Genomic DNA, 14,731 nt, shown 5'->3' with positions numbered 1-14,731 from the left:
TTTTTTTTTTTTTTTTTTTTTTTTTTTTTTGGTAAGAACACAGAGCAGCTCTGTAAACAAAGCACCGCCTTGCCTTATTAGAAGCACGCCATGCACCCCAAGTCCCCGCGGACCTCCCTGGGGACCCGGGAGGGCTCCGCCTCTCTTAGCCCCTCTTCTCCACCTTCTTCTCCTTCTTTGCTGGTCATCCGTGTCATTCCCACCCAAAGCGTTCTCTCAGAGGTGTGGACAGGTAACAGTGGGATGTGGTGATGATGATGGCGACGGTGATGATGATGACGAGCTCCCGGTTACTAAGCACCTAGTATGTTCCTAAAGTTGTTCTAGGATAATTCAGGTTTTAATCCTCATTAAAAGAACCATTCGAAGATGATTCAGTTCCTTCCCGTTTTATTGGTGAGGAAGTGGAGGTTAAGTAATTTGCCCAAAGCTATATGGCTAATAATGTCACAATCGAATTCAAAGTCCGACGATTTTAGTCTTAAACACACGCACACATACGTGCTCAACATAAATCTTTGAAAATATGTTTTTTTATAAAATAAAAAATTATTAATTTTTTTGCATTTTTTCTGTATATCAAGATTTACCCCGCTCTTTTTAATTCCTAAGTGACTTTCTATTATATGGGCGAACTGTAAGGTTTTAAGCTTCTCTCCTAGTGATGGATGTTCTGTTGTGCCCCAGTTTGTCATTTCTCAGCATCCCTCATGGTTATGTCTGGCTTTAGCCTTTGGCTTGTGGCAGTGACTCTGGCCCTGTCCCAAGAGAACCATTCAGCCTGACTCCCCACCATCTGACCACAAGCTCTGTGACCCATGTCTTCATTCGGCTCTTCGAGATGGGGCCCAGGCCAGCAAATGAGCACACGTGATCGTCCCCGCCAGAGGCCAGATACGGGGAGCAGTGCGTGGGACAAGCACCCTGCCCAGCACTCCGATTCCCCTTCCGGTCATTGCTCATTTTTCTGTTAGAGTGTTTGTACCCCTTGTAAGAGCTCCTCGAATATCAAGCGTTGTCATATGTGTTGTGAATACGTTTTCTCATTTTGTTCTCTGCGCACCTGCCTTGTGCTATTGAGTTTTAAATTGCAATGTGCTTAGATCTATTTTATCACTCGTGAGCCTCATGTCCTGCCAGAGAGGACCTTTCTCAACTCAAAACTATAAACTTTTTCTTCCTTTATTTTCTCTATTACTTTTATGGATTTTGTCTTACATTTCAATCTCAAATTTGTTTTGAAAATGAAGTTAATCATCTTTCATGTAATTATCCCAACACAATGGACAGACTAAGCCCCGCTCTCCCTACCAAGGTGTCTGGATGCGCCATCCATCACCTTGCTACCTGCCGTGCTTACAAGCAGGGACATCAGGTTGGGCAGAGCTGGATTCTGGGCCCTGCTCTGTCACTCGCTATCTGTGTGACCTTGAGTGGGTTAAGGTCTCTGGGCTGTTACCTCAAGTGTAAATAGGGATCGTCAGGGTTCCTGATTCACAAGGTTGCTGGGGGCGCAACGTGCAGCACCCGCAAAGCCCCATTCTCATGGTTACCATTCCCTAAGTCCCTCCTCCCCCGCCGCCGACTTTTCAAAAGCCTGTGCCCGGGCCCTGGTGGCATCAGCCCCAGACCCGCCCCACTCACACGCCCCCCGTGCTTTTGCATTCCCAGCCCCCACTAGGCTGTAAGCTCCTCGAGGACAGGATGGCGTCTGCATCTTCAGCACCTGGCACATAGTAGGTGCCCAATAAGCATCCGCGGAAAGGATTGTCACCTTCAAGAGGCCAAAAGAATGAGTGGAGGTCCCCTCCTTACTCCGTTTCTCAGACGCTTTCTTGGCTATCCTGGAGCATTTTTTCTTCTAAATTAATTTTAATTAATTCACCAAGAACGTCTCCCCGGCACTAATGGGATTTATATCGGCGTTACAACAAATTAATGGGGCGATCTGAGGAGCATCCACCTTATGACCCCAGGAACCTGGGCCCCCCTTCCCTGCTGCACTTGGCAAAGCTGCACCCTTGGCCTGGTCCGACTGCCTGTACGTTATTCTTGAGAATTCTGCTGTTTCTCTTGCTCTTTTGAAAGGTGTCTTTCTCCGTTATGGGGACCGAGCATTTAGGATCATGGGTTAGACTCCCTTGCTGGCATCTGTGGCTCAGAGCGTTGGCTTTGGAGTCTGGCAGATCTGGATATGAATCCACTTAACCAGTATGTGGCTTAGAGAAATCACCCAGCTGCCCCGGGTCTGTCTGCTGAGCTGAGACAGAGAAGAAGTAGTGTCTGCCACCCGGCCTACTGGGATCAGGAAATGGGATATTTTAAGTAAAGCTTTTAGGGTGTTCACTGGTACCGTGCAAATATGCAATAAATGTCTGCTACTGTCATTACTTAGTAATAATACTGACATAAATACTTTATAACTCTAAGCAATGTATTATCATTCTGGATATTTTATTATTACTATATATATATATATAAAAAAAATTCTAACCGCTTCCCCCTACCCTCCCTTTGATAGCTGGGGGACCTTCCTGTTCACTAAACACCTGTTGAGTCCTCAGTCTCATGACCTTTCGGTTTCTTGAAGGTGACAATGACGTCGAGTGTGCAGATGCTGGGAAAGAGCGGATTTGCTCTAAGACCAGGGGGAGACTGGAGCTGGGGGGCAAGAAATCTTGGGAGGGATGAGGGGGATGAGAGCTCGGTGGTCACGACTTGATGCTCGCCGTCAGCGCTTCTGATGGCCCCTCGAGAATTACGACGAGCTATTCACTTGTCTCGTCTCCAGAGGACGGGCTTCTCGAGGACCTGGGCATGTCTGATCTCTGCATCCCAGGCGCCCAACACGATGTCTGCCTGAGGCTACAGCATTTTGTTCCGTCTGCTCCCTACAGGCAGAAAAGCTGAAGCTCAGGGAGGACACACGACTTGTCCCAGAGCACACAGCACAGACCAATCCAGGCCATTCAGAGAGCAGACAGAGCCTTCGGTGACTGTGCAGGCCCATCCCTCGTTTTCTAGAAGGGCAGGCAGAAGGGAGCAGGAGCTGGCTCAAGGTCTCCCCTTGGCCTTCTAGCTTCTAGCCTGGTGGTCACAGTCTCCACATTTGAATCTGGCTCGTGTGGTGCCTGTGGGCTCTCTCATCCGATTCTCCCCAAGCCCAGCTTCCAAGAGCAGGGTCTTCCCTGCCAAACTCAGCGCAAACACACCTGTCCGCAGGGAGTCCTCAGTCAACCCCACACACCTGCCAAGCTGTCGGCGACCTTCCTCCTGAGTTCTGTTTCCTAGCAGAGTCAGGGAGGCATCTCTGGGTTTCCAGAACGTCTGTTCGCCGATGTATTCGACATGCATGGAAGGTGAAGAGCCCCAGAATTTCTCAATTCGCTTCCCTCCTTAAGCTACGAGATGGCATGTCAGCCCAATCTATTTCAGAGTTGCTGCCAGTACCGTGGAGGAACAGGCTTAGCCCCGGGGCTGGGTGTCACCCCTGGCCCAGCCACACTGTTGTCCTTATTAGTATATCACTGGTTCTGGTCCCAGGACCTCAAACACTGCTGGGCTGCCCTGGGCGATGCTATTCATAGACCCGAGAGTTTCCAGTCCCCAGGCAGCCGGCCAAAGCCTGCGGTTCACTCCCTGTGGCTTGGGCTGCAGCTTCCTTCCAGTGACGTTGACAGTGATCCGAAGTACTCCGGGCTGCGACTCGCACCTTCCAGTGATGTTGACAGTGATCCGAAGTACTCCGGGCTGCGACTCGCACCTTCCAGTGACGTTGACAGTGATCCGAAGTACTCCGGGCTGCGACTCGCACGGTTCTTCTGGTTCTCTTTCCTTGGGTGGGGGACGGTCTTCTGGTCCCATTCGCATTCTTGCTCACCCATCACTGAGCTCTTACCAGGCTTCGGGCTGGGGGGTGGGGTGGGGTCCCTCCCAGAGCTTATGGTCCTGTGGGGAAGACAGAAAAAAAAAAAGCAAAGAGTCACAATACAGCAAATAAGCCGCACAAATAAATACAACGAAGAAACCCGTGTCAGAGCGTGACGAGAGGGGACGATCAGGGGATATGTGACGGGGAATATTGAACAAACGGAAGTGGTACAGATGGGCCATCTGGACGGTGCGTTACTAGGCAGCCATTGGAAGAGCGCGCTGGTGTGTCTCGTGACGTGTGGCAAGGTGCTGAGCACGTGCTGCTGTCCGAGGCCACCAGGAGCACGAGCATCGTCAAAAGGTGGCTTTGTGTGGCTTGCTGCGGTAAAGAGAACACAGCCCGCAGGAACCACAAGACGGGGTCGGGTTGGGAGGGTCACCTGTTCTAGACGATTCTCTGGTGGGATTAGGGCAGCAGCCTCTGGGTATCGTCAGGGTCAAGGGCGATTCGGTCGTTGGGATCTAATCCATTTTGTTTCGGAGGCGGCGGAAAACCAGCGGTTGTTCACATAGGCGCTCAGCAGATTTCGTGGCCTCCGAGTGGCTCTGTCTCTGCCGCGTCCGAGTCAGATGCGGAAGGGCCCGTCTGAGCCCCTCGCCCTCGGGCGCGGTTTGTATTCACTGAGCACCGAGTGTCATTTGTGTTCAGATGGGAACATCGCGGCCTGGCTGTCAGCCGAGCCGTTCTCGCTTTCTCACTGATAGTAGGAAAAAAAAAAGTTGGTTTCAAGAGTTGGAAAAGCGCGTGCGCACACACACACACACACACACACACACACACGATGCGTGTTTATGTGACAGAAATTAAACGAATGACAATGACATCATAATAGTGCTTCTTCTGATAGCCGACAGGTTTTTTTGGCCTTTGTGGTGTTTTTAAGATCTGGAAATTTCATATAAAAATAAGGATTTATGGCTTCTACTGAAAGAAGAAATAGGAAGGTTTGGCAACGTTGGGCTTAAACAGATTTCTTTTCTGAAACGAAACATACCTGTGTTCTTTGAGAAGGACGGTGTTGGAAGCTCTGAGACCTGCTGTCTGATATTTCAGGTTAGGACATTTCGTCGCGAGGCCCCCACCTGGAGTTGCTAGTGATCTCCCCAGAGAATTCATCAGTGGAGAGAGGGGGTCTGGGGTCACGTGAGAGCTGCATTTATGTGGCTAAAAGCCCTCCTGGACCCAGCCGCCCTGGCTTCGAGTGTGCTTCCGAAAGAAGAGCTTCGTACGCCGGACATGCCCCAAGAGAGCTGCAGCTTGGTGCCAAGCGCGGGGCACAGCTGTCGCATCGTCAGGGGGGGTCTGAGGATGTGGAGTGAGTCGCTACAGGAGCCGGTGTCACAGGACTGTGCAGGACCAGCGTCCCTCAGCGACACCTTGTGGCCACGGCAGGAGCAGCAGCCTGTGGATGATGGGATCCCACGGCTCTCCCCGCCGTGTTCGGGCATGGGACGGCGGCCGCATCTCACGGCACTAGGCCTCTCCCTCGCTCTGCTCCCGCTGTGCTGTTCTTGCTGCTTCACGGACGTGCTGAGCTCATTCCTCTCTCGGAGCCTTTGCTTGCTTTCCTGGCCTGAAATGCCCTCAGAACCCTTTCTGTGGCTGGATGCCTCACCTCCTAGGCCCTCTGCGGTGTAGGACAGTGCCTGGCACATAGTAGGAGCCCAGTAACTATGGTTGGATGAGTGGCGATTTACTTTAAGCCTTTCGCTGAAGGCCAGTTCACAGCTGTCCATGACCCTGTGGTGGTTGGGGTGGCAGCTGAGCTGTCACCAATGTCTCTGCCACCTTTTATTGAATGCGTGGCACCTCAGTTGCCTCTTCCCTGTAAGACGTGGGATGTTACCCACACTAGATGTCAACCCTCTCTTAGGGGAAGCATCAGGCACTCTTTGCGTGTTTGTGAAATCTGGAGAAGCGTGGGAGTCCGTGATGTAGCAGCTTCTAGAAGCAGACAGAAAGCCAAACAGCCGCCTTTCAAAAAGCCTCCACGGGCACAGAACCAATGAGGTTCCCCTGTCCCGGCCCCGCCTTCCTGGAAGCCTGAGGGGGGCTTCGTGCCAGTGGACGCCTTGGGGAATAGGGGGAGGGCCCAGCACTGGCGGGCCCCCAAGAGCAGCAGTGGGAAAGCACCTCGCCTGTGAGCAGAGCTGGGCACTGAGTGTCACCGGGGCCAGCAGCGGGGGCTCGGGGCAGGACACCGCGGAAGGGCGGGGGGAAGGCCATGGACGTTCGGAAGACCTGGACGGCCCTGCTGGGCTCCGAAAGCTCAGCTTGTCTTTTGTTTTGGGGACCCCGCCTGATTCCCCTGGGCGGAATTAGCCACACCTTCTCCAGTGCGTCCGCTGGGTACGGCCCACGCATCTGTGAACGTCGCTATCTGGTTGCACCGATGAGGTTTGTTCACGTGTCCGCTTCTGTTCTGAGCCCTAAACTCTGGGAATGGGGGAGCCCCGAGTTTTCAGCTCACGTCCCCACCCGCACGAAGGCAGGACTCCGGCTCCAGTCCTCCAGGGCGACGGAAATTATCGCGTCAGTTGGAATTGTTGATTCACGTGGATGCCTCTTCGTTGACCCTCTCGGTCATGTGTTTGACCTCTGGGCAGGGGCCACATACTTCCATCTCTGCGAGAGTGGACGCTCGGTAGCCGTTCGCTGAACGAGGAAAGAAGGACGTTTGCCCGGTCGAGTTCGCACGTGCGGCGCGTCCTGTGCCGGACGCCCAGTTCCTTCTCCGTCCAGGGGACCGCTCCCTGCGACCCGAGCTCAGAGGGACTCGCGGACGGGGCGGGCTCTCGTCTCTGCCAAAGAGCTCACGTCCTGTCTTTTGGGCAGTGACAGTGGACAGGAGGATGGTGTGGGAAACTGTCGCCTGCAGAGCTCACGCGTTCAAAGATGGGCCTCCTCACGACAGCCCTTTCTCTGACCCACGGAAGGAGCCACCGAGGCGCAAGGCCGCGAGGGGGCGGGGTTGGAACCGAGGTCCCAGGGAGGCCAGAGCCAGACACTGGACTGCCTTAGGCCACCTGAGGACCACGAGACCCCTCTGATGCAGTGACAGCTGCGGGAAAGATCTGCCCGGCCCAGGTGTGCGGGGGGCAAGCTGTTCCAAGCCGAGCAGGGCTCCCACAGGGAGGTGGGGTGCCGTGTGGGCAGACAGGTGGGGAACCGCCAAGCACAGGCTGTCCTGCCGAAGGGCGCAGCTTCCGGAGGCCCTTAATTACCAGCCGATGATTGACAGAGCTGCCAGGGCCCCAGACCAGCAGGCGGCAGGCCTCCTGTGACCTTGCCCACAGATCTTATCTGCTGGTTGAAGGGCACACATGTCATTCCCTCTGGGACACATGCAGAATGAGTCTTAAGGGGCCCGGAACAGCCTAAAGAAACCCAGAGTCGGGTCTCTGTCTGCCCTGACCTTGACGAGCAGGTGGGCCAGCTCCCAGGGCGGCTGCACTCTGCCCTCCAGGCCCCCAGCCCTGCTCTCCTCTCGTCCCTGGGGATTTTGCTAAAGCTCAAGCGGATCGGTCCCCCCCAGCCCCGTCAGAGCCTGCCCCACCAGGGGGTTCCAGCCCTTTACGAGGATGTTTTGCCTGGAATGGCCTCCTCCCCTTCCTCCCTTCCTCCCCAAACCTGCAGAGGATGCGGGCGGCGGGGTTGTTTGGCAGTGGCATGGGCCGAGTCCCTGTCATTGTGGATTTCAGGCCAAGGCTGGCGGGGGGCTTTCTTTGTGATTCTGGGGCCTGTAGCTCTAGGGTCCCCCTGTTTCTGACGAGCCCAGCAGAGGGGGCGGCATGGGCCCTGGAGCCAGCCCACCTCTCCCTGGAAGCCGTGTGATAGTGAGCAGGCCCTTCGTTGGCCTCCTCGGGCCCCCAGCTTCCCACCTGTGCACCTCACAGCATGGCAGCGAGGCAGAAACGGAGGCGTTTGTAAAGTCCCGGGCACCGTGTCTCCTGCAGGAGCCTGGGCCGTGGGCCTGAGCTGAAACTCCTGAGGGCGGGCAGGGAGCCCCCTGCCCCGCTCCCCCTCTCCCATGCCCCTCAGGTGTGGATTTGTGGTTCCGCAAGCACTTCCTGCCTCCCGGCCTCCGCTGATGCTGTTCCTTCTATCCGCACGCCCTTCCCTCCATTCTTACGTGTGCATTCTTCAGTCACGTGTCGATTTTCTGAGCCTGATTCGAGTCAGACACTAGTCAGGGCCCTGAGGATACAGCTGAGAACAAAACAGACCCGGCCTTTGCTCTCAGGCAGCTTGCATTCGAGGCGAGAGAGAAGTAGAGACATTAAAACAAGGTAACGTGCATGACATGACAGGCTCTGAAGAACGTACCACATGGCCGCTGGGCAGTGTGACCGGTGCTTTGGGAGGGAAGGTGCGGGACGGTCACACACACACAAAGCAGCTCTGGCTAACAGACGCTGAGCAGGGGCTGGCGCAGGTCTCTGGGGAGCTGGCCGGATCTACAGAGGTAGAAAATGGCCCTGAGGAAGGAGACAGGGCCCAGGCAGGACAGCCAGCCCCGGAAGGGGCCGCCCGCCTGGCACCCCCTCTGCTGTCCTGTCGGACCCTGGACTTGATTGTTCTCACCACTGGGAATCATTTCTGATTGTCCCACTGGAGTGGCGGAGGCCAGACTGCGTGCTCGCCCCACAGTTCCCAGGGAACGAGATAGCTGATCCTTCTTTGACCCCTCCCTTGCGAAGGCCGGCCTGACACTGAGTAGCCACGAAACGATGATCGTCCGAAGAGGTGACATCTGCTCTGAGGCCTGAGTGATAAGGAGCCAGTCATGGAATGGAGGGAGGACGGCGAGCATTCGGCACAGAAGCAGCAGCAAGTGCAAAGGCCCTGGGGTGGGCGTGAGCCGAGGAGTCCCAGGAGCAGGAGGAAGGCGTGTGGTGGGGACGCAGGGGCCGAGGGAGAGGCCGGAGGTGCGGAGGCAGAGGCCCGGTGAGGCGGGGAGGCAGCGTGCTCCGCCCCAAAGCCTCCCCACATCGCAGCTAAGCCACAGGGCTGTTTGCGCCAGATCCCGAGGCGCTCTCTCACGAACCCCGTGCTTTCTGATCCGGCAGTTATTTACGGGCACCCCGGGAGCCCTGGGGGCAGAGCCAGCGTTATATTTTCATCTCTGTGTCTCGGGGCCCAGGGTCAGCCTGGCACAGGAAGGTTCTCAGGCCCGGCCGGATGATTTACACGGTGGCCGCAGTGAGGGCGGAGCCGGCGAATGACGCAGGGGCCCGGGGCCAGAAGCACCAGCGTTTCCAGCTCTCACGCGAGCTTCGACCCGCCGAGCCGTCCAGTCAGCCGAGAACTCTGCGTCAGGGTTTCTGAGTGCTCTTCAGGCTGCGTCTCTCGCACCTGGCCGTGAGCCCCACCTGGGCGGCCCGGCGAGGCAGTGTGCACCAGCGGCGCGGGGGCGGCCCGGACGCGTCCTAAGGGCGCATCCCCACTCACTCGCTAACTGGGGGCCTGTCCCGTGGGCAAGTGTCACAGCTTCCAGTCTGCACATAGAGGGTGACGAGAGAATCCACCCCATGGGGTTGCCGTGGGGATGACATGGCACAAAGCCGTGCGGCGTTAGAGCGGAATCTGCGTCTCAGGTCGTGCTCGGTGGACACGGGGGACATTTCTCTTGCTCCGTCGGCTGCCGCAGCCCACGCACGACACGAGTGCCTCTGGCGGCCGAGGAGCGAGTGGGTATCTCCCCTGCGCCCGTCACGGCCTGCGAGGTGGGAAGGCGGGATTATTGGCCTTGTTTTGCCAAGAAGGGAGGCCCAGAGTGGGGATGAGCCTGCCTGGGGCAGGGCGGTCAGGGCGGAAGCCAAGGTCGCCCTCGAGGCTCTCCAGTCCTGTCAGATGTCAGAGGCCTGTGCCCGTCCACTCAGGGGACGGGCGTGGCCCAGGCCGAGCTAGTCCGGGCGGAGTGCCAGGGACTCCGGTGTTCTCCTCCGGGTCAATGCAGGAGCTTTAAAGCTTATCAAGATGTCCCTTCCCCATAGTCCTGGGGCTAGGAGCCAGCTGAGTGATTAGGGGTCATCTCGCCCTGCTGCAGATGACCTTGGGGTCAGTGAGACGGGGAGGGGGCAGGGAGGGGTGCAGGCCCAGGTCAGGGAGCACACCAGGTCCCTCGTGTTGTCTGCGAGCCCACTGCGTGCTCTGCTGGGCTGCGGCACCAGCCTCCTCTGCTCGGGGAGCCCCCCTAAAATGCAGATCGAACTGCATCCCGCCTCTGCCCTCAGCTCTTCTGGGCTCCCTACGACCCCTGACCCCCGGCCCGGCATTCAAGGCCCTTCCCGTTCACGTCTCCCTGTCTGCTGGCATCTTCTCCGTCGCTGCGTGGTGTCCCGGCCGCATCCGCCGTGCCTCGCGCCGTGCTCGCAGTGGGGCGCTCAGTGACTGCTCCTTGCACGCATGAACGCGTGAATGCATGAATCAGTGAATGAAGGACGGTCTGGCCCCAGCTACCTCTGCAGTCACATCTCCTAACAGCGTCCCCACTCTGTCCCCACCCTGGCCTTTCTGTTCCAATAACCCCGAGCCCCTCGCGGCTCCGGAAGCGTCCTCTGCACCTTCGCACATGCCGTTCTCTGCCTGGGACGCCCTTCCCAGCTTCCCGACCCTCTCCCTGTCAGGACTCAGTCCGAGATCTGTCCCGACCTCTCCGCGCCCTGTCCCCAGCATCCAGGTTCCTCCCCTCTGCTGTCCCAAAGCCCCTTCCTACCTGCATCAGGGGTCCCTGTGCCCTGGACCATGAGCAGCTTTAGTGACCCCGGGGGGCAGCCGAGTCCGGGCGCGTGCTGCCTGCACTGCTGAGCCTGTGGCCCGACGCAGGAGCCGGGCTGTTTAGGGTAGACGTTTATGTCGGAGCACCAGTGACCTGAGAAGGCAGCGCCTTCAAACACTGCCCTGCCTGCTCAGTCCGGCTTAGGGTGTCTAAGGCAGAGTCCGGGCATTACCCCAGGGGCTTCGTGGCGGTTCCGAGGGTCTGTCATGTTTCACGGAGCCGTCCCTCTGGCCACATGGTCCTCCAGTGCCGTCAGCAACCCAGAGACAAAGGCGGGAAGAGTCTGGAAAGAACTCCAGGCCAGAAAGATTGTCATCAGTAGCATAAAGGCATTAATCATAAGTTTCAGGGCAACTCTCTATGGCAGGGGGCGTTCCAAACAGCTGAGGACGATCTATAATTAAGCTACAGGGCAGGGGAAAGGGAAGCCAGGGGCGCTGTGAGGCTTTTACTACTGTGGGGGGGGGGATCCCCACTGGGCCCTTCTTCATAAGGACGCCAAGTCTGATTCAGCTCCTGAGCCCCAGACCCTGGCCGGTCCTCGGACCCACAGACGCTCAGTAAGCGCTTGCCGAAGGATGGATGAATTCAGTCCTCGTACACCATAAGGGTCAGGGGTCCTTGGTGTTCAGGCTGTGGGCTTCCGGAGCAGCAGAAGTGTGGCTTGGTTCTAGGCGTGGTACCGGGGTTCTGGAACTTAAGCCACGGAGTCCCGCAGGCCCAGTGTGCGTCCTGGCCCTGCCACCACCAACCGCGACACGGGGGCAGGTCTCCGTTCCCCACTTGCAAACAGAGGTAATAATAGGGTCTCCTCCACAGGGATGTTGAGAGGTTGCAACCAGACGGGTGTCACAGGGCGCTTGGCGAGAAGCCCGGCATGCCGTAAGCACTCAAGACATGTCTGCTGTTCTTATTACTGGTGAGTTCTGGACTTCACTGTCATGTTGACACGGAGTAAACCTTGCCCGAAAGTAGGAAGCGACAGCCCGAACAAAGTCAGGTTGGTTTTGACCTTTGGCTGCAAAGATCAAGGTCGCTTGAGATAAGCTGTGCCTATGGCTTTGATTTGAGGGCTGGCACGTTAGGGTCCCCAACTCTGGCATGGAGTTGGGAGGAATAAAGCGGTCACCTCTGCAGGGCTTACCTCAGCCTCGTCCAACGGCCGCGGAGGCCAGACCACCAGCACCTGTCCACCCCATACGAGGAGGCCCCGCTGGGAAACAGCACAGACAGCACCGGCCACTGTTGTCCAGACCAAAGAGCTCATTGAGCGGAACAGAGACCCTTTGTGGAGCCAGGGAAATCTGATTAGCGGTCACCCGCCCCGTGGCTAGAGTTTTCATACACGTAAGCTTTCTGGATTTCCCCGACTTCTCAGCGAGTCGAGGACGCTGTGGAAAGACTGTGGGTGCTCGACATATGACACGAAGGCACCCCCTGCGATCCTGGCAGGCCTGTGGGAGCCACGTGTCGGTGGGGCCAACTGCTGGTGAGTGGGAGTGATGTGGGTCACTCTGGGCCAAGGTGGAGGAGCCGGTGTCCCTCCTCCAGGCCTTCCGGCCCCCCTGCCCCCGTGGCCCTGGGCCCTGGAGACCATGTGCTCCAGACGCAGAGTTGCAAGGCAGAGCCGTGCGGTGAGCGGGGGCGAGAGCCAGAATCGACCTCCGCCATGTCGGGGGGGGTGTTTGTTACCGTGGCAACGCGTGGCTGAGCCCTGCCGGGCGGAGGGTCATTTTTCCCTGTTCCAGATGAGGAAGCATAGACTTCTGTACTTGAAGTGGTTTACTCAAGGTCATCCACCTAGGAAATGGCAGAGCTTGGAGTGTACTGTTGGCGGTTGAGTTGGACTCACGTCTTGTTTTGGGAGAATTTCAGGCTTCTTTTGAGGGCTGGGCAAGCTCAGGATCTGAAGTTGGGGTGAGCTAAGGAAGCACCTCGGGAGGTCTTGGGCAGTGGCTGGGTGAGATGGGGGATGTGGGCGGGTCTACTAGGCATACGAGCCAGTGTGGGTCTCCCGCCTTAGTGTAGAAAGTGGGGTTCAGGCCTGGAGTTCAGGACATCTAGGTTGGGTCTGTGATTACCTAAAGGGGAGCAGGATGAGGCCACATAAGGCTGAATGATGTGCGCAGCTCCCCCCTCTCTCTCGTGTGAGCGCACAGTAGGACAGCAGCTTCCTACGAGCCAGGGCGAGGCCTCACCAGGACGTGACTGTGTGGGGCTCTCGGTCTTGGACCTCCAGCCTCCTAACTGTGAGAAGATGAATTTCTGGGCTTGACGCCGTCTCGTCTCTGATATTTTTTGTTAGAACAGCCGGAGCTGACAAAGACACAGGCCCCACCCAGCAGAGGGGAGGAGGCCCGTTTACTGAGCTACTGCCGACTGCCAAGTGCTGGCCTACCCGTTGGGCACACGGGCACGGCGCTGAGGGCCCGCAGTGCTTTTGGGGACCCACAACAATATTTGAGTTTCTTTTAAAATCTTAAAATAAAATAAAAAAAAAAAATGAAAAATTTTTTTCACATAAAGAAAGAAGTTTCTAGAGCCCATGAAATTCTATTATGGTGGGAAGGACCCACACAGGCAAAAAGCTCCTTGAGTGCATGAGGGTCACATGCAGCATCGCGTGTGCCTGGCCCCGGCTGGGCTGGGTGCGCGGTTTCTGGGTCAGCAGACCACGGCGAGCAGGCTGACCTGGCGTGCTGCCTGTTTTCGTAAGTCCGTGTTGTCTGTGGCTCCTTGTGCCCGACAAAAGCAGTTGAGAAGATGTGACAGAGGCCGTGTGGCCCACAAAGCTAAAAACGTATTATCTGGCCCTTCGCAGAAAACGTTGGCTAACTCCTGCCTCGTGTCCGTCGGCTGAGTTAACACAAGCCCCGTGAGAAGGAATTTTATCTTCCTTTTTTGGGGGGAGGACACTGAGGCCGAGTGTGGCTGGGTGGCTTGCCCAGGATCCCACAGGTCTCAAAGAAAGGTGACTTTGCAGGAAGGCCGTGTTCTCTCCGCCACAATCCACTTCCTTCCTGTGATTTCCCTTCGTGCCCCTCCCCCCGCCCCACATTTAAGCAAAGCTCGTTACCGTGTTTCGTGTCAGTTCAGCTGGTGTTTTCCGTGCCAAGCCTTCCCCGTGCTCCCTGCCGTCAACGCAGAGACATAAAGATGACATTCTGTGGGAGGCAGCTTGGTAGCGAGCACAGCAGGAGTGTGACTGAGCTGGAGTGACCCCGGGCAAGTGACGTCCCCTCCCCGAGCCTCTGTTCGGCAATAGTTATGCGTAGGCTCTGGAGTGAGCAGATGTGACCTTGAATCCTGTCCAGTCGCTAAAGCCCGTTGCCTACGCTCTCATCTGTGAAAGGGGGCATCTAGCCGTTCCTACCTCGTCGGGCTGCTGCGAGCAGGTTAGACATGTCAGTGCCTTAGGACAGTGCCTGGCACAGAGTGAACACTTAGTGATTGTCACTGCCGTGGTCCTCATTATTCTCACGTGCCAGGACCACTCAGAACTCAGGGCCGGGGGAGCCGGCCGCGCCCAGCTGTCTGTGGCTTGCTCTGTGACCTTAAGCAAGTCCCTTTCTCTCTCCGGCCTCAGTTTCCCCTGATGGTCCCCAGGGGCCACTCGGCATTAATTTTCCCTTTTTCTGGAGCTTTCTTCCCGCTCTGTCCTTCCTTGCGGGCCCGCCCAGAGTGGCGCCCGCCCTGGCTCCACTGCCCAAGGGACAAACGCCACCCTTGCCTGCTTGCCAGTGGCTCGGATGTGGGGGGGTCCTGAGAAGGGTCAGAATCCAGGGCCCAAGCGCTCCGGCCCGGGAAGGTAAGCAGGAAGGGACGTGAGGAGAGCCCGCTGTTGCCTGCGTAGCTCCGAGCTGGGCCCAGAGCATCGAGACAAGCCTCAGACGAGAGGACAGAGCCCTGGACGTCAGCTCTTCACCTGATGGCCGGCGCAGCGCACTCTGCCGTTTACACAGCACGGGACGCTTCCTTTCCCTCGTCACTTCCTGTTTTTGTCACATCGTCCTCCA

The 14,731-nt window shown here is 57.1% G+C and overlaps 1 long non-coding RNA gene across 7 annotated transcripts; it reads right to left on the bottom strand.

The window, feature by feature from the left end:
• Window positions 1–9,888: 9,888 nt before the first annotated feature.
• Window positions 9,889–14,104, bottom strand: LOC120615240 (uncharacterized). 7 transcript variants are annotated; one of them, XR_005656214.1, is made up of 5 exons: window positions 13,792–14,104; window positions 12,797–13,031; window positions 12,408–12,515; window positions 10,653–11,999; window positions 9,889–10,333 (listed from the first exon to the last, which is right to left on the bottom strand). It is a non-coding gene; the product is annotated as an uncharacterized LOC120615240 (long non-coding RNA). The 7 variants fall into 7 exon arrangements; XR_005656217.1 differs by lacking the exon at window positions 13,792–14,104 and having other exon boundaries at window positions 10,653–10,770; window positions 10,888–11,999; window positions 12,797–13,150; XR_005656220.1 differs by lacking the exon at window positions 13,792–14,104 and having other exon boundaries at window positions 10,653–10,746; window positions 10,888–11,999; window positions 12,797–13,150.
• Between the last annotated feature and the right edge of the window lie 627 nt (window positions 14,105–14,731).

This window comes from Pteropus medius, unplaced genomic scaffold (genome assembly GCF_902729225.1).
Source record: "Pteropus medius unplaced genomic scaffold, Ma_sr-lr_union100, whole genome shotgun sequence".
Lineage (NCBI taxonomy): Eukaryota > Metazoa > Chordata > Mammalia > Chiroptera > Pteropodidae > Pteropus > Pteropus medius.
This window is presented reverse-complemented; position numbering and strand designations above follow the sequence as displayed.